We start from the raw sequence: 22,535 nt of genomic DNA on the forward strand, positions 1-22,535 counted from the left end.
AGGGCAACATAGAAATTTTAAGGAACAGAAAGAGGCCACTTGGCCCATCCTCTCTGTGCCAGCCGAAAAGCGATCAACCGATTCGAATCCCACCTTCCAGCATTTGGTTGGAGCCCTGCAGCTTACCGCACTTGAGGTGCCGATCCAGACTCCTTCTGAATGAGTTGAGGGTCTCTGCCTCAACTATCCTTTCAGGCAGTGAGTTCCAGACCATCGCGACCCTCTGGGTGAAAAAGATTTTCCTCAACTCCCCTCTAATTTTTCTGCCAATCACTTTAAATCTATGCCCCCTCGTCACTGACCTTTCTGCTATGGTTCTCTGCCCTTCACCTCCACTCCATCCAGGACCCTCAACATTTTGTACATTTCAATCAGATCTCCCCTCAGCCTTCTCTTTTCCAAGGACAACAACCCCTGCCTATCCTCATAGCTACAATTCTCCAGTCCTGGCAACATCCTGGAAAATGGGAGAGAGACAAAGTCCCGTGTTCATAACACATGGATAAAGAGGTTAATCATCTGAGCTGTAACTCTGAGACAGAGACAGAGAGAGAGAGGGAGGGAGAGAGGGAGAAAGAGAGAGAGAGAGGGAGGGAGAGAGGGAGGGAGAGATGGTGTGGAGTCGACACAAACTCAGACATGGACAGAGGTAGCGAAAGAGAGAGAGGGAGTGACAGAGAGAGAGAGAGAGAGGCAAAGAGAGAGAGAGGCAGAGAGAGAGAGAGGCAGAGAGAGAGAGAGAGGCAGACAGAAAGATAGAGAGAGACAGAGAGAGAGGGAGCGATGGTGTGAGGGAGGCACAAATTGAGACGTGGACAGAGGTCGAGAGAGAGAGAGGGAGAGATAGAGCGAGAGAGAGAAAAAGACAGAGAGGCAGAGATAGAGAGAGAGAGGGGGGGGGAAAGTCAGATAGCGAGGGACAGAGGCATTGTGAGAGAGGCAGAGTGAGAGAGTCAGATTAGAAGGTAGCAAATGTAACCCCACTATTTACAAAAGGAAGGAGGGAGAAAATGGGAACTAAAGACCTGTTCGTCTAACATCAGTCATAGGGAAAATGGTCGAATCTATAATAAAGGATGTGATAACAGGACACTTAAAGAGAGATTGCGGGGGGGTGGGGGGGGAAAGAGAGAAATGGGGGGAGAGAGAAAGGGGGGGGAGAGAGAGGGGGGAGAGTGCGTGAGTGAGACGGAGCAAAGGAGAGAGATACTAGGTTAGGTGGGACAATAAGCTGTGAGGAGAACACAAATAGACTACAAAGAGAGATGGTTTGGGATAGACAGCGATAAATGTCCCAGTGTTGTGGTAACATAAAATGGCCACTGAAAATGAACCTAAAATGGCTGACTGATGTGTGTGGATTTCCACAGATGAGAGGAGAGAGAGAGAGACAGACAGACAGACAGAAAGAGAGACAAAGAGGGAGACAGAGACCAAGACACAGAGAGTGATCGCAGGATATTGGGCGTAGGACAGAGGAAGAGGAGGAGGCCATTTGGCCCCTCAACCCTGTTCTGTCATTCAATGAGCTCATGGCTGATGTGTGATCTAACTCCATGTACCTATCTTTGCCCCTTAATACCTTTGGTTAACAAAAATCTATCAAACTCAGATTTAAAAATTTACAAGTGTCTCAGCATCAATTGCTGTTTGTGGAAGAGAGTTCCAAACTGATACCACACCTGGTGTGTTGAAGTGTTTCTTCATTTCACTCCTGAAAGGTTTTTAGACTAGGTTTATATTTTTAGACTATGCCCCCATGTTCTAGACTCTGCAGCCAGTGGGAATTGTTACTCTCTGTCTACCCCATCAGTTTCCCTTATTATCTTGAAAACAATCATCAAATCACACCTGAGCCTTCAAAATTCCAGGGATACAGAGTAAATCTCCAGCTACACTGTCCCATTAAACATTCCCAAGCCAAGCACAAGGTTTGGTTTGACACAGAGTAAATTTCCCTCTGTACTGTCCCATCACACACTCCCAGGGCAGGAACATCATGGGGTGGATACAGAGTGAATCTCACTCTACACTGTCCGATAGAGACAGAGAGAGAGACAGAAAGGGAGAAACAGAGAGACAGAGACTGACAGGGTGACTGACAGAGAAAGTAGGATATTTGACAGGGGATATTGGAAGAGGAGGATGCAATTTAACCCCACAACTCTGTTCCTGCATTCAATGAGATCATGGCTGATCTGTGATCAATCTTACACCATATATCCTGCCTTTGCCCCTTATCTCTTAATACCTTTGGTTATCAAGAATCTATCAATCACAGGTTTAAAAATTAACCAATAAGCCAGCATGAAATTTCCACAAACAATATCATGAGGGTGTGATGGATCCCACAGTGGAAGAGTTGGCTGAATATTTAAAATGGAGGCTATTCCTTCTGGATCATCAAAAGTGTCCACCTGGGCCCCAACTTCATCTGCATTCCTCCCTCTCTCGATGTTTTTTGTCTCTCCATACCGATCTCAAATATGTTTGTGTACACAGCAGTGAAGGATTAAATCAAGTTAATATATCTTACATTATCCTCTTCATCCAACTCAACAATCTCTCTCTCTCTCCAAGATTGTCCCTCTCTACAGCCCTCTCTATGCCTTCATATCCAAACCTCCGTCCCTCTGTCTCTCTCCCTGTGTCAGTGATAGCAGAGAGAGAGACAGAGATAGAAGGAGAGGGAGGGAGTGACAGAGAGGGAAAGACAGATGGAGGGACAGAGTGAGAGACAGAGAGAGGAGAGAGATGGAGTGACAGTGAGGGAAGGACAGATGGAGAGACAGAGAGAGAGAGACAGAGATAGAAGGACAGAGAGGGAGTGACTGAGAGGTAAAGACAGATGGAGGGACAGAGAGAGAGAGACAGAGAGAGAGAGGGAGAGACAGAGTGAGTGGGAGAGATGGTGTAAGGGAGGCACAAATGGAGTCATGGAAAGAGACAGAGAGAGAGAGAGAGAAATGTAAACAGAGTCATGGACAGAGGGTGAGAAAGACAGATAGGGAGAGACAAACTAAAAGAAGAGAGAGAGATGGAGATGCAGAGTGAGGGAGAGTGAGAGAGAGGGAGGGTGAGATGGTGTGAGAGAGACAGAGGCATGGAGAGAGACAGAGAGAGCCAGAGAGAGAGAAAGAAACAGAGAGGGAGGGAGAGAGAGAGAGAGAGGCAGAGACTGGGATTCAGAGGGTAGCAGAGAGGGAGAGACTGGGATTCAGAGGGCAACAGAGAGGGAGAGACTGGGATTCAGAGGGTAACGGAGAGGGAGAGACTGGGATTCAGAGGGTAACAGAGGGAGAAGTAGAGATGAAGAGTGAAGATGGGAGAAAGACAAAGTCCAGTGTTTGTAACACATGGATAAAGAGGAACAGAGAGTTGAGACAGGGCTTGCGAGAGTAAAAGACAGAGGAAGGAGAGATAGAGATGGAGAGATTTCCGGGAACATAAATCTCCAGCAGTCTCTTCATGCTGATCACTCCTTTTCTCTGGATGTGGCAGGATTGCAGAGCTTAGATCTGATCCGTTGGTTATGGGATCGCTTAGCTCTGTCTATCGCATGCTGCTTACGCAGTTTGGCACGCAGATAGTCCTGGGTTGTAGCTTCACCAGGTTGACACCTCATTTTGAGGTATGCCTGGTGCTGCTCCTGGCATGCCCTCCTGCACACTTCACTGAACCGGGGTTGGTCTCCTGGCTTGATGGTAATGGTAGAGTGGGGGATATGCCGGGCCATGAGGTTACAGATTGTCTTTCTTTCTGTCTGTCTTTCTGTCTCTCGTTCCCTCCTCTCTCAGAACATCAGTCAGCCATTTTAGGTTTGTTCACGGTGGCCATTTTATGTTACAGCAGCACTGGGACATTTATTTCAGAGACTGACTCCTCACTAATGCAAGGTTAGTGCTATAAACGTGACAGAGAAACGGGTCCTGGGGTTCAGTTGAATGTAGCTTCTCATCCCGAAAAGTGTTAGCAAACGTGTTTTTCAAATCAATTCCGCAACAACCTCAACAGGAGGAAAAACACCAACAAATGCAACAACAACTTCAACATGAGAAAAAAACACTAACAAATGCAACAACAACCTCAACATGAGAAAAAACCACCGACAAATGCAACAACAACCTCAACAGGAGGAAAAACACCAACAAATACAACAACAACCTCAACATGAGAAAAAACACCAACAAATGCAACAACAACTTCAACACGAGAAAAAAACCACCAACAAATGCAACAACAACCTCAACAGGAGAAAAAAACACCAACAAATGCAACAATTTCAACAGGAAACGAACAGCTTCCCGAAGACTAAAAAAACCGAACAAATACAACAACTTCAGTCGGAGAAAAGCCACGAACAAATTCAACATCATCAGAAGGGGAAAACACACCGATAAATAGGGCAGTGGCACAAGCTGTTGGAGGGACAGGAAATGGTTTACGAAGGGACAGAGTATCTGATCACACCCGGGATGGTGGAATTGAGTATTTATTAAATGGTAAGAGATTAGAAAGCGTAGATGTACAAAGCGACCTGGGTGTCCCCGTCAATAAGTCACTGAAAACTAACATGCAGGTGAAGAATGCAATTCAGAAGGCTAATGGGATGTTAGTCTTTATCACAAGAGGATTTGAGTACAGGAGTAGTGAAGTCTTGCTTCAATCACATAGAACCTTGGTTAGACCACACCTGGAGTACTGTGTGCAGTTTTGGTCCCCTTACCTTAGGAAGGATATTATTGCCAGAGAGGGAGTGCAATGAAGGTTCACCAGACTTGTTCCCGGGATGACGGGACTGTCCTATGGTGAGAGATTGGGGAAACTGAGACACAGAGAGAGAGATAGAGACAGGGAGAGGCAGAGAGACAGAGGCAGAGAGAGAGGGAGAGTGAGATAGAGGGGGAGAGTGAGATAGAGGAGGAGTGTGAGATAGAGGGCGAGTGTGAGATAGAGAGGGAGTGTGAGATAGAGGGGGAGTGTGAGATAGAGGGGGTGTATGTGATAGAGGGGGAGTGTGAGATAGAGGGGGAGTGTGAGATAGAGGGGGAGAGGCAGATAGAGGGGGAGTGTGAGATAGAGGGGGAGTGTGAGATAGAGGGGGAGAGTGAGATAGAGGGGGTTTGTGAGATAGAAGGGGTGTGTGAGGGATGGAGGGACAGAGAGAGAGACAGAGATAGAAGGAGAGGGAGAGACAGAGAGGGAAAGACAGATGGATGAACAGAGATAGAGACAGAGAGAGAGGCAGAGACAGAAAGAGAAGGAGAGAGAGGGAGAGACAGAGAGGGAAAGACAGATGGAGAGACAGACAGAGAGAGAAGGAGAGAGTTGGCGAGACAGAGAGGGAAAGACAGATGGAGAGACAGAGAGAGAGACAGAGAGAGATGGAGAGAGTGGGAGAGACAGAGAGGGAAAGACAAATGGAGAGACAGAGAGAGAGACAGAGATCTCTCCCAATGTATCTGTCTCCATACCTAGCTCTGAAATGTTTGTGCACACAGCAGTGAAGGATTACATCAAATTAATTTCTCTTACATTATCCTTTTCATCCACCTCAACAATCTCGCTCTCTCCAACTTCACAACATGCTCTCTGTCTGTATATCTAACCCTCTCTCCCTCTGTCTCTCTCCTCGTGTCAGAGATCGCAGGAGGGAGAGACAGAGAGAGGAAGACAGAGAAAGAAAGTTGAAGGAACTGTACTCTGTTCCTAAGCTGTGCTGAACCTGCTCTGGGAGTGTTTGATGGGCTACATTAATCGGCCGTGTACAGTCCTGTATCAGGCTGTGAAGAAAGACTGACCTGAACATCAAGGCAGCGTTTGACCGAGTGTGACATCGAGGAGCCCGAGTAAAACTGAAGTCAGTGGGAATCCGCTGGTTGGACTCATACCGAGCACAAAGGAAGATGGTTGTGGTTGTTGGAGGTCAATCATCTCAGTCCCAGGACATCACTGCAGGAGTTCCTCAGGGTAGTGTCTTGAAAACAATCATCAAATCACACCTGAGCCTTCAAAATTCCAGGGATACAGAGTAAATCTCCAGCTACACTGTCCCATTAAATATTCCCAAGCCAAGCACAAGGTTGGGTTTGACACAGAGTAAATTTCCCTCTGTACTGTCCCATCACACACTCCCAGGGCAGGAACATCATGGGGTGGATACAGAGTGAATCTCACTCTGCACTGTCCGATAGAGACAGAGAGAGAGACAGAAAGAGAGAAACAGAGAGACATAGACTGACAGGGTGACTAAAAGAGAAAGAAGGATACTTCACAGGGGATATTGGAAGAGGAAGATGCAATTCAACCCCACACCTCTGTTCCGGCATCCAATGTGATCTTGGCTGATCTGTGATGTAACTTACACCATATATCCTGCCTTTGCCCTTTATCTCTTAATACCTTTGGTGAACAAGAATCTATCAATCACAGATTTAAAAAGTAACCAATATGCCAACAAGAAATTTGCGCAACAAATATCATGAGGGTGTGATGGCTCCCACAGTGGAATAGCTTGCTGGATGTTTAAAATGGAGACTGTTCCTTCTGGATCATCAAACGTATCTGCCTGGGCCCCAACTTCAACTACATTTCCCCATCTCCCGATGTTTTTTTCTCTCCATATCTAACTCTTATATGTTTGTGTACACAGCAGTGAAGGATTACATCAAATTGATATATCTTACATTATCCTTTTCATCCACCTCAACAATCTCTCTCTCTCCAATTTTGTCCCTCTCTGCAGCCCTCTCTCTGCCTTCATATCTAACCCTCTCTCCCTCTGTCTCTCTCCTAATGTCAGAGATAGCAGGAGGGAGAGACAGAGAGAGAATGTTGAAGGAACTGTACTCTGTTCCTTTGTTAAGCTGAACCTGCTCTGGGAGTGTTTGATGGGCTACATTAATCGGCCATGTACAGTCCTGTATCAGGCTGTGAAGAAACACAGCTTGTTCAGTGTACAACGGGTCAAAGGGAACGATTCACTCCTGTCTGCTACTGGGAAGAGAGACTGACCTTAACATCAAGGCAGCGTTTGACCGAGTGTGACATCGAGGAGCCCGAGTAAAACTGAAGTCAGTGGGAATCGGGGGAAATCTCTCCACTGGTTGGAATCATACCGAGCACAAAGGAAGATGGTTTTGGTTGTTGGAGGTCAATCATCTCAGTCCCAGGACATCACTGCAGGAGTTTATCAGGGTAGTGTCCTCAGCCCAGCCATCTTCAACTGAGATCCCAGCAGAAAGTGCTTTAAATACTGAGCAGGTCAAGCAGCATCTGTGGAGAGAGAAACAGAGTTAGTGATTCAGCTCGATGCTTTCCAGATTTCCAGCATCCACAGTATTTTGCCTCAGATAATGAAGCAATCCAGAGCCACATGCACCGAGACCCGGACAACATTCAGGTTTGGACCGACCAGTGACAAGTAACATTCACGTCACACAAGTGCCAGGCAATGACCATCTGCAACAAGAGAGAATCCAACCACCTCCCCTTGGCATTCAAAGCATTATCCCATCGCTGAATTTTTCAAAGAGATAGAGAGAGAGACAGGGGGTGAGGGGAAGAAAGAGAGAGAGAGAGAGAGGGGCAGGGGGTATAAAGAGAGAGAGAGGGAAAGAGGGGGTGAGGGGGAGAAAAAGAGAGAGGGGGTGGGGGGATGAAGAGAGAGCGAGAGGGGGAGATGGGGGGGGGGAAGGGGGAGAGAGAGAGAGAGAGAGAGAGACGGAGTGAAGGAGAAGGTGAGGAATAAAAAGTCCCAAAGACGTTGCACAGGGTGCATTCTAAAACAAAATCTGACACCAAACCCACAGAAGTTGCGATTAAGTGTGATGACCAAATGTTTGGTCAAAGAGGTTAGTTTTAAGGAACGTCTTTAAGCAGGAATGAGAGATAGAGAGACGGAGAGGTTTAGGGAAGGAATTCCCCAGTATTAACAGGCAGTGACATTAATTCCTGATTGCCGGTAGAGATTTGTTCGGAAAGGGTATTAATGTTTTCGGAGCAGAGACAGCTCAATGTGGATAAGGAGCAAATCAGCCATGACCTGAATGAATGGGCAGGACAGTCTCGAGGGGACGAATGGCCTCCTCCTGTCTTCCGAAGGGCTTTATTAATATCCCTGCCAATGCATTGATGGTTTTCTGCTTCAAAAAATGAGCAGTTTGAGGTTCTCTCTAAACCCTCCCAACAGCCTCGGAACGACTCACGGATTCATGTCTAAGGGAACTGATCAATTGTTCTGGTAGAATTTCCCCCTTTGTTGATGGGTTAATAAAGCCGATAGGATCCTGAGCTTTATAAACAGGTATAGAGTGTAAAAGTCAGGAAGTGATGCTAAACATTTATAAAATAATAGTTTGTCCTCAGCTGCAGTATTGTGTCCAATTCTGGAACCACACTTTAGGAAAGACATGGAGGCTTTGGTGAATGTACAGAAGAGATTTACTGGAACGGTTCCTGGATGAGATTATTACAGTTACACTGATAGACTGGAGAAACTGGGCTTGTTCTCCTTAGAGCAGAGAAGATTAAAAGGAGATTTGATCCTGGTGTATAAAATCATGGAAGCTTTAGATGGAGGAAATAAAGAGAAAGTGTTTCCAATGGCTGAAGGATTGATAACCAGAGAGCACAGATTGAAGGTGATCGGCAAAAACAAACATTGGTGACATGAGGAAAAGGATTTTTTTTCCACACAAGTGCTTCAGATTTGAAATGCAATGTCTGATAGTGGTGGAGACAGATTCAATAGTAGCTTTCAAAAGGAGAATTGGAGAAATCATTGAAAGAGAAAAAAATCAACAGGCACTTGGAGAGGTTTGAGTTCATTAGGGAAAGCCAGCAAGAATTTGATGAAGTAACAGAGAAGGTTGATGAAGGGAATGCAATGGATTTTAGATGGATTTGAAGAAAGCGTTTGACAAAGTGGCACATAAAATTCTGGTTAACAAAACTGAGGCTCATGGGATAGGAGGGCCAGTGTCAGCTTGGATCAAAAATTGGCGAAAGGACAGAAAACAGGGAGTTGTGGTAAATGGTTGTTTTTCATTTTCCTCCTGCTGTTGTCTGAATGACTGAGGTTTTGTATATTGTTCCCTTCTCCTCTTCTTCCATGTGTTTGAAGTCTTTGAAGTTTGTCAGACATTGGTAAACTACTTCATGTGGTGTTCTGTAAATACCTTCAATTCTGTGTATCTGGAAGGGACACAATTCAAATTCTCACCTTATTGCATCAACTAAAACCTGCAGGTCCATTCAAACAACTCTATTTCCTGTCTCTGCAAAGATAGCTCACACTTCCACAATGCAGGAATGTCTGAATGGAAACAGCTTTTGACACATTTCCCAACACGTTTGCTAACACTTTTCAGGATGAAGCTAAATTCAACTGACAAGATGGCAAGCCCCAAATTGAATCTTTTAGGTGTAAAAAGTGACACAAATGAAATCCCAGATCTCTCTGCCCCTGCACCCATTTTAACATTGTACCATTTAGTTTATATCGCTTCTCCTCAGCCTTCCTTCCAAAATGCATCATTTTACATTTCTCAGCATTGAAGTTAACCTGCCCTGTGTCTGTCCAATGATAGGTTAGATAGTAAGCTGTCAAGAGGACATAAAGTGTCTACAAAGAGATTTCCATAGTTTAAGTGAGTGAGCAAAAAATTGGCAGATGGAGTACAATGTGGGAAAATGTGAGCTTGTCCACTTTAGCAGGAAGAATAAAAATCAGTATATTATTGAAATGGAGAGAGACTGCAGAACTGTACGGTACAGAGGGATCTGGGTGTCCTGGTACATGAATCACAAAATGTTACCGTGTAGCTACAGCGAGTGATTAGGAAGGCAAATGGAATGTTGTTGTTTATTGCAAGGTGAATAGAATATCAAAGTAGGGAAGTGTTGTTACAGCTGTACAGGGCATAAGTTAGACGACGTCTGCAGGATTGTGGACACTTTTGGTCTCTTTACTGAAGAAATTATATAATTGCATTCGAAGTAGTTCAGAGAAGGTTCACTGGGCTGATTCCTGGGAAGAAGGGGTTATCTTATGAGGAAAGGTTGAACAGGTTGGGTCTATACCCACTGGAGTTTAGAAGAATGAGAGGTGATCTTATTGAAACATCTCAGGTCCTGAGGGGGACTGGACAGGGTGGATGCTGAGAGGATGTTTCCCCTTGTCGGGGAGTCTAGAACTAGGGGACACAGTTTAAAATGAGGGCTCTCCCATTTAAGACTGAGATGAGGAGAAATGTTTTTCTCTCAGAGGGTGGTTAGTCTGTGGAATTCTCTTCCCCAGAGAGCAGTGGAGGCTGGATCATTGAATATATTCAAGGCTGAGTTCGATAGATTTTTGATCAATTAGGGAGTCAAGTGTTATGGGACACAGACAGGAAAGTGGAGTTGAGTTCACAATCAGATCAGCCATTGAATGGCAGAGCAGGCTCGAGGGGCCGAATGGCCTACTCCTGCTCCTAATTCATTTGTTCTTGTGTGTTCCATTTCACCAGACTGCCTCTATCCTCCTGAAGTCTGCTACGAGTCCCTTCCCTGTTTATTACATTGCAGATGACACAAACATTGGCAAACATTGAAGTTATGCCCTGTAAACACAAGTCCAAGTCATTAGTATATATCAAAAAGATCAGTGGTCCTAATATAAACCTCCACTGTATACCTCCCTCCAGTCTGAAACAACCATTGTCCACTCTCTCAGCCAATGTCGTATCCACTCAGCCAATGTCCCTTTCATCCCTGGAGCACCAATATTGCTAACTGGTCAATTAGGAGGCACCATTAAGTCCTCCCCATGAGGACCCTGGTCCCAGACCTCTCTGTTTCCACTCTCCCATCAACATTCCCCAGACAGGTACAGCATGGATTAGATACAGAGTAATGCTCCTTCTACACTGTCCCATCCAACAGTCCCAGGACAGGAACATCATGGGGTGGATACAGAGTGAATCTCACTCTACACTGTCCGAAACAGACAGAGAGAGAGAGAGAAAGAGAGAAACAGAGAGACATAGACTGACAGGGTGACTGACAGAGAAAGAAGGATATTTAACAGGGGATATTGGAAGAGGAGGATGCAATTTAACCCCACACCTCCGTCCCGGCATTCAATGAGATCATGGCTGATCTGTGATCAAACTTACACCATATTTCCTACCCTTGCCCCTTATCTCTTAATACATTTGGTTAACAAGAATCTATCAATCACAGGTTTAAAAATTAACCAATAAGCCAGCATGAAATTTCCACAAACAATATCATGAGGGTGTGATGGCTACCACAGTGGAATAGCTTACTGAATATTTAAAATGGGGACTATTCCTTCAAGATCATCAAAAGTGTCCACCTGTGCCCCAACTTCATCTGCATTCCTCCCTCTCCCGATGTTTGTTTTCTCTCCATACCTATCTCTTATATGCTTCTGTCCACAGCAGTGAAGGATTTCATCAAATTAATATATCTTACATTATCCTCTTCATCCACCTCAACAATCTCTCTCTCTCCACGTTTGTCCCTCACTGCAGCCCTCCCTATGCCGTCATATCTAACCCTCCCTCCCTCTATCGCTCTCCTAGTGTTAGTGATAGCAGAGAGAGAGACAGAGAGAGAAGGAGTGAGAGGGAGTGTCAGGGAGGGAAAAACAGATGGAGGGACAGAGTGTGAGACAAAGAGAGAAGGAGCGAGATATAGTGACAGGGAGGGAAAGACAGATGGAGGGACAGAGAGAGAGGCAGAGACAGTGAGAGAAGGAGAGAGACGGAGAGCCAGAGAGGGAAAGACAGATGGAGGGACAGAGAGAGTGAGGCAGAGATGTAAGGAAAGAGAGGGATTGACAGGGAGGGAAAGACAGATGGAGGGACAGAGAGAGAGAGAAGGAGAGAGAGGGTGACAGAGAGGGAAAGACAGATGGAGGGACAAAGAGAGAGACAGAGATAGAAGGAGAGAGAGAGGGAGAGCAAGTGAGGGAAAGACAGATGGAGGGACAGAGACAGAGAGAGACAGAGAGAGAGGCAGAGACAGAGAGTAGGAGAGAGAGGGAGAGAGAGGGAAAGGCAGATGGACAGACAGAGATAGAAGGAGAGAGAGGGAGAGACAGAGAGGGAAAGACAGATGGAGGGACACAGTGAGAGACAGAGAGAGTAGGAGTGAGAGGGAGAGACAGAGAGGGAAAGACAGATGGAGGGACAAAGTGAGAGACAGAGAGTGAAGGAGAGAGATGGAGTGACAGGGAGGGAAGGTCAGATGGAGGGATCGAGAGAGAGAGACGGAGAGAGAGGGAGTGACGGGGGGGAAGACAGATGGAGGGACAGAGAGAGAGAGAAGGAGAGAGAGTGAGAGACAGAGAGAAGGAGAGAGGGAGTGACAGAGAGGGAAAGACAGATGGAGGGATAGAGAGAGACAGACAGAGATAGGAGAGTGAGGGAGTGACAGAGAGGGAAAGACAGACTGAGGGACAGACAGAGAGACAGAGACAGAGATAGAAGGAGAGAGAGGGAGTGACAGGGGGGGGGGTGGGGAAGACAGATGGAGGGACAGAGAGAGAGACAGAGATAGAAGGAGAGAGAGGGAGTGACGGGGGGGGGGGGGAAGACAGATGGAGGGACAGAGAGAGAGACAGAGATGGAAGGAGAGAGAGGGAGTGACAGAGAGTGAAAGACAGATGGAGGGACAGAGAGAGAGGCAGAGAGAGAAGGAGAGAGAGGGAGAGACAGAGAGGGAAAGACAGATGGAGAGACAGATAGAAGGAGAGAGAGGAAGAGACAGAGAAGGAAAGACAGATGGTTGGACAGAGAGAGAGACAGAGAGAGAGCGGGAGTGACAGAGATAGAAGGAGTGAGACGGAGAGACAGAGAGGGAGACAGAGAGAGTGGCAGAGACAGAAAGCGAAGGAGAGAGATGGAGTGACAGGGAGGGAAGGAAAGATGGAGGGATAGAGAGAGAGAGACAGAGATAGAAGGAGAGAGGAGGAGTGACAGAGAGGGAAAGACAGATGGAGGGACAGAGAGAGAGACAGAGAGAGTGGGAGAGATGGTGTAAGGGAGGCACAAATGGAGTCATGGACAGAGACAGAGAGAGAGAGAGAGGGAGATAGGCAGGGACAGAGAATGAGAGAGATGTAAACAGAGTCATGGACAGATGGTGAGAAAGAGAGATAGGGAGAGACAAAGTAAAAGGAGAGAGAGAGAGATGGAGAGGCAGAGAGAGGGAGAGACAGAGAGAGGGAGGGCGAGATGGTGTGAGAGAGACAGAGGGGTGGACAGAGGCAGAGAGAGAGAGAGGGAGAGACACTGAGAGACAGAGAGAGGCAGCGAGAGAGAAAGAAACAGACAGGGAGGGAGAGAGAGAAAGAGAGGGAGAGACTGGGATTCAGAGGGTAACAGAGAGGGAGAGACTGGGATTCAGAGGGTAACTGAGAGGGAGAGACTTGGATTCAGAAGGTAACAGAGAGGGAGAGGCTGGGATTCAGAGGGTAACAGAGAGGGAGAGTCTTGGATTCAGAAGGTAACAGAGAGGGAGAGGCTGGGATTCAGAGGGTAACAGAGAGGGAGAGACTGGGATTCAGAGGGTAACGGAGAGGGAGAGACTGGGATTCAGTGGGAAACATAGAGGGAGAGACTGGGATTCAGAGGGTAACAGAGCGGGAAAGACTGGGATTCAGAGGGTAACAGAGAGGGAGAGACTGGGATTCAGAGGGTAACAGAGAGGGAGAGACTTGGATTCAGAGGGAAACATAGAGGGAGAGACTGGGATTCAGAGGGTAACAGAGAGGGAGAGACTGGGATTCAGAGGGGAACAGAAAGGGAGAGACTGGGATTCAGAGGGTAACAGAGAGGGAGAGACTGGGATTCAGAGGGTAACAGAGAGGGAGAGTCTGGGATTCAGAGGGTAACAGAGCAGGAAAGACTGGGATTCAGAGGTTAACAGAGAGGGAGATACTGGGATTCAGAGGGTAACAGAGCAGGAAAGACTGGGATTCAGAGGGTAACAGAGAGGGAGAGACTGGGATTCAGAGGGTAACAGAGAGGGAGAGACTGGGATTCAGAGGGTAACAGAGGGAAAAATAGAGTTGGCGAGGGCAACATAGAAATTTTAAGGCTCAGAAAGAGGCCACTTGGCCCATCCTCTCTGTGCCAGCCGAAAAGCGATCAACCGATTCTAATCCCACCTTCCAGCATTTGGTTGGAGCCCTGCAGCTTACCGCACTTGAGGTGCCGATCCAGACTCCTTCTGAATGAGTTGAGGGTCTCTGCCTCAACTACCCTTTCAGGCAGTGAGTTCCAGACCATCGCGACCCTCTGGGTGAAAAAGATTTTCCTCAACTCCCCTCTAATTTTTCTGCCAATCACTTTAAATCTCTGCCCCCTCGTCACTGACCTTTCTGCTATGGTTCTCTGCCCTTCACCTCCACTCTATCCAGGACCCTCAACATTTTGTACATTTCAATCAGATCTCCCCTCAGCCTTCTCTTTTCCAAGGACAACTACCCCTGCCTATCCTCATAGCTACAATTCTCCAGTCCTGGCAACATCCTGGAAAATGGGAGAGAGACAAAGTCCCGTGTTCATAACACATGGATAAAGAGGTTAATCATCTGAGCTGTAACTCTGAGACAGAGACAGAGAGAGAGAGGGAGGGAGAGAGGGAGAAAGAGAGAGAGAGAGGGAGGGAGAGAGGGAGGGAGAGATGGTGTGGAGTCGACACAAACTCAGACATGGACAGAGGCAGCGAAAGAGAGAGAGGGAGTGACAGAGAGAGAGAGAGAGAGGCAAAGAGAGAGAGAGGCAGAGAGAGAGAGAGGCAGAGAGAGAGAGAGAGGCAGACAGAAAGATAGAGAGAGACAGAGAGAGAGGGAGCGATGGTGTGAGGGAGGCACAAATTGAGACGTGGACAGAGGTAGAGAGAGAGAGGGAGAGATAGAGCGAGAGAGAGAAAAAGACAGAGAGGGATAGATAGCGAGAGAGAGAGGGGGTAAGACAGATAGCGAGGGACAGAGGCAGTGTGAGAGAGGCAGAGTGAGAGAGTCAGATTAGAAGGTAGCAAATGGAACCCACTATTTACAAAAGGAAGGAGGGAGAAAATAGGGAACTAAAGACCTGTTCGTCTAACATCAGTCATAGGGAAAATGGTCGAATCTATAATAAAGGATGTGATAACAGGACACTTAAAGAGAGATTGCGGGGGGGGCGGGGTGTGGGGGGGAAAGAGAGAAATGGGGGAGAGAGAAATGGGGGGGGGAGAGAGGGGGGAGAGTGCGTGAGTGAGACGGAGCAAAGGAGAGAGATACTAGGTTAGGTGAGACAATAAGCTGTGAGGAGGACACAAATAGACTACAAAGAGAGATGGTTTGGGATAGACAGCGATAAATGTCCCAGTGTTGTGGGAACATAAAATGGCCACTGAAAATGAACCTAAAATGGCTGACTGATGTGTGTGGATTTCCACAGATGAGAGGAGAGAGAGAGAGACAGACAGACAGACAGAAAGAGAGACAAAGAGGGAGACAGAGACCAAGACACAGAGAGTGATCGCAGGATATTGGGCGTAGGACAGAGGAAGAGGAGGAGGCCATTTGGCCCCTCAACCCTGTTCTGTCATTCAATGAGCTCATGGCTGATGTGTGATCTAACTCCATGTACCTATCTTTGCCCCTTAATACCTTTGGTTAACAAAAATCTATCAAACTCAGATTTAAAAATTAACAAGTGTCTCAGCATCAATTGCTGTTTGTGGAAGAGAGTTCCAAACTGATACCACACCTGGTGTGTTGAAGTGTTTCTTCATTTCACTCCTGAAAGGTTTTTAGACTCGGTTTATATTTTTAGACTATGCCCCCATGTTCTAGACTCTGCAGCCAGTGGGAATTGTTACTCTCTGTCTACCCCATCAGTTTCCCTTATTATCTTGAAAACAATCATCAAATCACACCTGAGCCTTCGAAATTCCAGGGATACAGAGTAAATCTCCAGCTACACTGTCCCATTAAACATTCCCAAGCTAAGCACAATGTTGGGTTTGACACAGAGTAAATGTCCCTCTACACTGTCCCATCACACACTCCCAGGGCAGGAACATCATGGGGTGGATACAGAGTGAATCTCACTCTACACTGTCCGATAGAGAGAGAGAGAGAGACAGAAAGAGAGAAACAGAGAGACATGGACTGACAGGGTGACGAAAAGAGAAAGAAGGATACTTCAAAGGGGATACTGGAAGAGGAGGCTGCAATTTAACCCCACAATCCTGTTCCTGCATCAAATGAAATCAGGGCTGATCTGTGATGTAACTTACACCATATATCCTGCCTTTGCCCCTTATCTCTTAATACCTTTGGTAAACAAGAATCTATCAATCACAGCTTTAAAAATTAACCAATATGCCAGCAAGAAATTTGCACAACAAATAACATGAGGTTGTGATGGCTCCCACAGTGGAATAGCTTGCTGGATGTTTAAAATGGAGGCTGTTCCTTCTGGATCATCAAATGTATCTGCCTGTGCCCCAACTTCATCCACATTTCCCCCTCTGCCGATGTTTTTTTCTCTCCATATCTATCTCTTATATGTTTGTGTACACAGCAGTGAAGGATTACATCAAATTAATATATCTTACATTAGCCTTTTCATCCACCTCAACAATCTCTCTCTCTCCAACTTTGTCCCTCTCTACAGCCCTCTCTCTGCCTTCATAACTAACCCTCTCTCCCTCTGTCTCTCTCCTAGTGTCAGAGATAGCAGGAGGGAGAGACAGAGAGAGAATGTTGAAGGAACTGTACTCTGTTCCAAAGCTGTGCTGAAGCTGCTCTGGGAGTGTTTGATGGGCTACATTAATCGGCCGTGTACAGTCCTGTATCAGGCTGTGAAGAAACACAGCTTGTTCAGTGTACAACGGGTCAAAGGGAACGATTCACTCCTGTCTGCTACTGGGAAGAGAGACTGACCTTAACATCAAGGCAGCGTTTGACCGAGTGTGACATCGAGGAGCCCGAGTAAAACTGAAGTCAGTGGGAATCCACTGGTTGGAGTCATACCGAGCACAAAGGAAGATGGTTGTGGTTGTTGGAGGTCAATCATCTCAGTCCCAGGACATCACTGCAGGAGTTCCTCAGGGTAGTGTCCGAGGCTCAACCATCTTCAGCTGAGATCCCAGCAGAAAGTGCTTTAAATACTGAGCAGGTCAAGCAGCATCTGTGGAGAGAAAAACAGAGTTAGTGATTCAGCTCGATGCTTTCCAGATTTCCAGCATCCACAGTATTTTGCCTCAGATAATGAAGCAATCCAGAGCCACATGCACCAAGACCCAGACAATATTCAGGTTTGGGCCGACCAGTGGCAAGTAACATTCACGTCACACAAGTGCCAGGCAATGACCATCTGCAACAAGAGAGAATCCAACCACCTCCCCTTGGCATTCAAAGCATTATCCCATCACTGAATCCCCCAGCATCAACATCCTGGGGAAACATTGACATCAAACTTAACTGAACGAAACACATCAATAGTTTCTTCACCCAGTGGCTGGTGGGTGTCTGGAACTCACTGCCTGAAAGGATTAGTATAAAATGGGTGGTTGATGGCCGACACAGACTGGGTGGGCCGAAGGGCCTGTATAAGTGCTGTATCTCTCTATGACTCTAAAGGATGGTAGAGACAGAAACCCTCATCACATTTAAAACCTTCATCAAATCACCCAATAACCTTCCAGGAGAAAAATCTTTTCCTCAAATCCCCTCTAAACCTCCTGCCCCTTGCCTTCAATCTATGCCCCCTGGTTATTGACCCCGCCGCTGAGGGAAAAAGTTTCTTCCTATCTAACCTATCAATGCCCCTCATAATTTTGTACACCTCAATCAGGTCCCCCCTCAGCCTTCTCTGCTCTAAGGAAAACAACTCCAGCCTTTTCAGTCTCTCTTCATAGCTGAAATGCTCCAGCCCAGGCAACATCCTGGTCAATCTCCTCTGCATCCTCTCCAGTGCAATCACATCCTTCCTATAGTGTGGTGCCCAGAACTGTACACAGTACTCCAGCTGTGGCCTAACCAGTGTTTTATATAGCTCCATCATAACCTCCCTGTTCTTATATTCTATGCCTCAACTAATAAAGGCAAGTATCCCATATACCTTCCTAACCACCTTGTCTACCCGCGCTGCAGCCTTCAGTGATCTATGGACAAGTACACCAAGATCCCTCTGACACTCGGTACTTCCTATGATCCTACCATTCATTGGATATTCCCTAGCCTTGTTAGTCCTTCCAAAATTCTATGTAACCTAACCTATGTATAATCTTTAATCTTGCAGTGCATGTGTAATGTTTAATTTCTGAAAGCCAGAAAGAGTAAAGCTTAACGTACTCCAAAAAACTCCAGACTTTTGGCATTTATTACCTTATCGGGTCAAATCTTTCGTTAAGTTGGACTAGACTTGTGAATAATTATTTTTAAGTTGTTTTTCCGACAGTACTAGTGTAAATCGATTTGCAGCATCCCATCATATAATATATTTTGCTGTCTATATTGTCTGAATACAGACATAAAATATCCACATATTTTGCTATTTATTCCGGGGCAGACAGGTGAAGTGTTTATTTTGTCTGTGATTTAACTCAACCCCCAATGATAACCAACATGGTGGGAGAGAGTGATAGACAGAGAGAGAGGAACAGAGGTAGAGTAACAGAGAGATAGGGAGAGATAGAAATGGAGAGAGAACAGAGAGATAGTGAGGGATAGAGACAGAAGCAGAGAGATAGAAAGTGCCAGGAGACACTGAGACACTTTAGAAGCAGGGGGACGGGGAGACAGGCTGTGTGGAGACCCTGGGGTAACGTTACAGATAGACAGGGTAGATGTAGGTAAGATGTTTCTCCTGGTTGAGGAGTCTAGAACCAGGGGACACAATTTCAAAATAAGGGGGAAGCCACTTGGGACAGAGATGAGGAGAAATGTCATTACTCAGAGGGTTGTGAATCTTAGGAATTCTCTATCCCAGAGGGCTGTGGAAGCTCAGTCATTGAGTATGTTTAAAGCAGAGATTGACAGATTGCTGAATACCAATGACATAAAGGGTAAGAGGATAGTCTGGGAAAAACACATTGAAGTGGATGATCAGCCATGATCGTCTTGAATGGCGGAGCAGGCTCGATGGGCTGAATGGCCTACTCCTGTTCATATATTCCAAAGCTGCCGAAATAGTTTCTCGCAAACTACCCCATCAGTTCCCCTTAATATCTCAACAACTTTGATAAAATCACCTTGATCCTCCTAAATTCCAGGGAATAAATCCCTAGTTTGTGTAATATCACCTTGTAATTTAACCCTTGGAGTCCAGTTATCATTCTGGTAAATCTACTCTGCACTCAAATGGACATGGACCCCTCCAGTCTCTTTGAACCTCCAGTGTTTCTATCTTTTCACCATTTATAAAGTACTCTGTTCTAGTCTTTTTTACTGACATTGAAATCTATCTCCCACAGTTTTAACCATTCACTTCAGATATCTCTTTGCATTGTTCTGCTTCCAGCTACACTGCTTACAATGCTGCCTATTTTTGTGTCATTGGTAAACTTGGGTATGTTGCATTCTACACCATCATCTTAAATCGTTAATAAATACAGCAAAACTGAGACACACACGGGCTTTGCACTAGTAGACAGGAGTGAATCATTCCATCCCAGAGGTTTTTTAATTCCAGATTTATGTTTATTTTTAGAAAAAAGAGAATTCAAATTCACAACAGCCCAGCGTGGGATTTGAACTCCTACTTTTTCAATCATCAGCTCAGGCCTTCAAATTAAAACCCATAAAAAGAGATTCATTTTCCTCCTGCTGTTGTCTGACTGACTGAGGTTTTGTATATTGTTCCCTTCTCCTCTTCTTCCATGTGTTTGAAGTCTTTGAAGTTTGTCAGACATTGGTAAACTACTTCATGTGGTGTTCTGTAAATACCTTCAATTCTGTGTATCTGGAAGGGACACAATTCAAATTCTCACCTTATTGCATCAACTAAAACCTGCAGGTCCATTCAAACAACTCTATTTCCTGTCTCTGCAAAGATAGCTCACACTTCCACAATGCAGGAATGTCTGAATGGAAACAGCTTTTGACACATTTCCCAACACGTTTGCTAACACTTTTCAGGATGAAGCTAAATTCAACTGACAAGACTCGAAGCCCCAAATTGAATCTTTCAGATATAAAAACTGACGCAGATCTCTCCAGATTCCAGATCTCTCTGAACCAGCACCCATTTTAACATTGTACTATTTAGTTTATATCGCTTCTCCTCAGCCTTCCTTCCTAAATGCATCATTTTACATTTCTCAGCATTGAAGTTAACCTGCCATGTGTCTGACCATTTCACCAGACTGCCTCTATCCTCCTGAACCCCACACTGTACCTGCCCTGACAGTGTTTTATAGAACAGAGAAGACAGAGATTTACTACTACTATTCCCTTCTCTGTTTATTACATTTCAGATGGTACAATGTTGAAGTTATGCCCTGTAAAACCCAAGTCCAAGTCATTAATATATATCAAAAAGATCAGTGATCCTAATCCAAACCCCTGGGGAATACCCCTGTACCACAATGTACACTGTATACAGTCAGTACAAAAGCAGGCAGGTTATGCTGAACATTTATAAAGCTCTATTTCAGCCCCAACTGGAGAATTGTGTCCAGTTCTGGTCACCACACTTTAGGAAGGATGTGAGGTTCCTTGTGAGGGTGCAGAGATTTACCAGAATGGTTTCAGAGATGGGGGATTTTAGCTACAAGGTTAGGTTGGAAAAGCTGGGTTTGATCTCCTGAGAACAAAGGAGATAGAGGGGAGATTGAATAGAAGTGTATAAGATTATGTCAGTCAAAGATACCGCCCTGAAGTCTGAAGCAACCATTCACCACTACTCTCTGTGTCCTGTCCCTTAGCCAATGTTGTATCCACTCTGTCCCTGTCCCGTTCATTCCATCAGCATTCCTTTCGTGAATTAGTCAATTATGAGGCAGCATTATGACCTCCCATTGAGGAAATTGTTCCCAGAGCACAGAAAAACACACACAGACAGGCAATGACCATCTGTAACAAGAGAGAATCCAACCACCTCCCCATGGCATTCAAAGCATTATCCCATCGCTGAATCACCCAGCATCAACATCCTAGGGAGACATTGACCAGGAACTGAGCTGAAGTAATCACATCAGTACTGTGGCTACAAGTGACTCACCCCCTGACTCCCCAAAGCCTTTCAACCACCTACAAGACACAAGTCAGGTGTGTGATGGTATCTCTCCACTTGCCTGGATGAGTGTAACATCGACAACACTCCAGAGGCTCGACACCATCCAGGACAAAGCAGTCCACCTGATTGGTACCCCATCCACCACTTTAAACTTTGATCAGATCACCCCTTCCCCTTCTAAATTCCAGGGATACAGAGTAAAGCTCCGTCTACACTGTCCCATCAAATGCTGCCAAGCTATTAGTTAGCTATTGAGTAAATCTCTGTCTTCTCTGTTCTATAAAACACTCCCAGGGAAGGTACAGTGTGGGGTTAGATACAGAGTAAAGCTGCCTCTATATATGCCTCTCTATCTCCTCCTCCATCCAGATGGAGAGAGTAACAGTGAGAAAGACAGGGATAGATATAGAGAGGGAAGAACAGGGAGAGGGAAGGATAGCAATGGGGAGAGATTACCAGAGAGAAAGAGGACGAGATTGGCATGGAGAGTGTCGGTCAACATTCCCTCAAAACTGTGTGCAGCATCCTGGAAGGTATGACACAGTGCGAGATTGAGATTAAGAGGGTACAGAGAGAGAAATAAACAAGGAGAGAGTAGCAGAGAGGGGAACTAGTGATTGATTGAGTGAGTAAGAGAGAGGGGAAGACGGAGATGGAGAGAGATTACCAGTAAGAGTAGCTCTCCACTTCTCTCTCCATGCATATGTCTCCCTTTCTCACTGTTACCCTCTCTCCATCTATATTCCTCCCTCTCTCCTGGTGTTTCACACTCTACACCTATTTCTTGTACCTCTGTGCACACAGGATTACATCAAACTATGACAACATTTGTCATTTGCACTTTTGATCTAACCTAACAACATGACTGTCTCCAACATTATCTCTGTGTCTGTGAACAGCGGGACCTTGGAGTGAATGCTCACTGATTCCTGAGGCTGACAGGACAGGTGGATAAGCTGGTTAGGAAGGGATAAGGGAGACTTTCATTTCCCGACCAGCGGAAATAATCTCTCAGTGTCCACCCTATCCAGTCCCTTTAGAATCTGATATGTTTCAATGAGATCACCTCTCATTCTTCTAAACTGCAGAGAATACAGGTCCTATTTACTCAGCCTCTCATCACAGGACAATGGCAGAGAAGCTAAACAAATACTCTCTGTCTGTCTTTATGTTCTCTCTCATGCTCTGTAATCTTCCTTGAATCATTGAACACTGCAGTTTGTGGATCATTTCACTGTTTGCTGTTGAGCTGATGAAATTGTTTGATTGGCAGTGATAATATTT

The sequence above is a fragment of the Heterodontus francisci genome, unplaced genomic scaffold (genome assembly GCF_036365525.1).
Source record: "Heterodontus francisci isolate sHetFra1 unplaced genomic scaffold, sHetFra1.hap1 HAP1_SCAFFOLD_136, whole genome shotgun sequence".
In the NCBI taxonomy this organism is placed as follows: domain Eukaryota; kingdom Metazoa; phylum Chordata; class Chondrichthyes; order Heterodontiformes; family Heterodontidae; genus Heterodontus; species Heterodontus francisci.